The sequence below is a fragment of the Echinops telfairi genome, unplaced genomic scaffold (assembly GCF_000313985.2).
Source record: "Echinops telfairi isolate 266 unplaced genomic scaffold, ASM31398v2 ScPeMD7_7467;HRSCAF=8505_0, whole genome shotgun sequence".
NCBI classification, from domain to species: Eukaryota; Metazoa; Chordata; class Mammalia; order Afrosoricida; family Tenrecidae; genus Echinops; species Echinops telfairi.
In genome coordinates this window covers 14206586-14208984 of record NW_022111367.1, presented here as the reverse complement: position 1 = coordinate 14208984, position 2399 = coordinate 14206586, and positions in this window count along the sequence as shown.

The following is a 2399-nucleotide window of genomic DNA, read 5'->3' as shown; positions in this document are numbered from 1 at the left end:
GGACATTAATCTTGGTAAATTAGAGGGGCAGCAAGAAAATGAAGGCCCTCGATAAGATGACTTGACAGAGTGTCTGTAACACTGTTCTCAAATATAAGCATATTGGTGAGGCTGGTGCAGGAGCCGGAGTGTTTCCTTCTGTTGCACACAGTGTTCTATGAGCTGGAACTGACTTGATGCATCTAACAACCACCCTCTTCCTGGAAGTGTTTACACAACTACAAGTGAGGGTTCGTTTACAGAATAATCTGTCTTGAATATGCTCACTGCTACAATTCAAGAAGAGCAAAACATGCATTCCATGTTTTTCAGGCAATTACATGGTCACATAATCCGGTTCTTTGAAGTTTTCAACTGTTAAAATACATACTTGGAGGTCTAGCGCTACTATTTTTGATCCATAGGCTCGAAGTAGAAAGTGTTGTGGGAGATTCTCTCACAAGTTGCCTCTGAGAAGGACTTGACTGTAAATGGGGCTCACAGGTTTCTTCCTCCCTTCTAATGCCCACATCAGTACAGTCTAATTATACCTGCAAAAAATCCACTGGGTGGCCTGGACTCTACCTCAGACACATTTGTAACCTGAGCACTTGAGACTGAAAATTCATTGTGTCCAAGGGAGCAGAAGACAATTGTACCAAGATTGTTGAACTGTTGGTATGTGGAGAATCATGGTCTTGCTACATCAATGCCTTATATGAGATATATATCCAACAAACCTGTGACTTACATTGTCAGTGAATATTATTGTAAAATTTCCCTGGCAATCAACTCCCATTGTTCATGTAAATAGTGTCCAGCCACAAAAGGATTGATTCAGTACAAGTGAATAATTCAGATACGGTGATACAGAATTAGTCTACATTGGCTCAATATCCCTCTTTCAACGGGGCTTTAAAAAAATTAGTACCAATGGCTAATCAAAAACAATATTAATGGAAGATGGTTATGCCCTAGGGGGTTGATCTATAAGACTCCCTACCATAAATTAACAAGGAGGCTTTGAAAGGCAGCTAAAGGCAGATTAAAAAATAAAATAAAAAACATCAACCCAAGAATGGCTTTGGGGCTCACACTAAATCCTAGCTCTAATTTAAAAACAATTATTTCTTGCAAAGTGTGGTAAAGACATGAGATGGTGCCCTGTTATCAGATGAAATAACACCTGGGTCTTGCTTGCTTCTAACAAGCAGCCATCTAAGTGCGATGTCAACTAAGTCCACCTGGAAGAAGCATACCAACATCAGTGAATTGTAAAGAATTGTAAATCATATAATCCAAGGTGGAACGAGGGAAGACTATCAGAGACTACATTTTGAGAATCTGGTTTGCAGAAGGCTATGGATGACGATACATTTGTGGTAACCTCATAGGAAATAAGCCTCCATTGATATCCCCCTATCAATTACAGAGTGAGTGGAGAAAAATGGTTACCTAAGAGAGTGCACTGGAGAGAGGACTACGGAAGATCAAAATGATCCACCCGACTTGAACAGTTAAAACTCTGGTAGTTAATTCCCCCTCTGATGCACGTTAAGCCTGATCTGGTTTTCAACATTTTCTGCATTTTGTGGGTTTTTCCTTTGTTCATATTAGGATTTATTTGAAGTGTGTTATGTGTTTGGGGATAAGCCTCTTATATTTGTTATATGTTTTTCAGTATATGAAACCCAGGATTGAACCTATAGGGACAGCAAATACAATAAGGGCTTCTGAGGGGTATGATGGTGGTAGGGGTTGGGGTGGTAAATGGAAGGTGATAACAAGGAGTTCAAGAAGTCAGAGATGTTTTGAAACTGACTGTGGGAGCAATTGTACAGCACTGATTGATGTGATTGAACTATGAAATCATAGGACACATGTATTAATTCTCAGTAAAATGCTTTTTAAAATAATGAGGTCTTGTGAAGCAGATTTACCCAATGAAATATATGTTTTGATCTCCTGACTGCTGCATCCATTAGCATTGATTGTGGATGCAAACAAACTGAAGCCTTGAGCAACGTCAATCTTTTCTCCATCTTTTATGATGTTACCTATCTGTTTGGTTTTGAAATTTTAGATTTTCTTTACACTGAGTTGTAATCCATACTGAAGGCTGCAATCTTTGATCTTCATTGGCAAAAAGAAAATGTGGGATATCTGAGTTGAAAATATACTGCTTCTCTATTTTCTGATCAGTAAACTGAAAGAACCTGATAGTTTACACAATCATTCTCAGAACCAACACTTGAAAGTTAGGCAGAGGCATATCTATGAAAAACTAGCATCAATAGGAAGCACAGATTGGGGGTCTGTCCAATATCTGACAGTCATCTTTAAGATAATTTTACCATGATATCAGCATGCTTAGTAACTGACAGGTTGATTACATAAGACCACTTCCATCATGGAGGGGG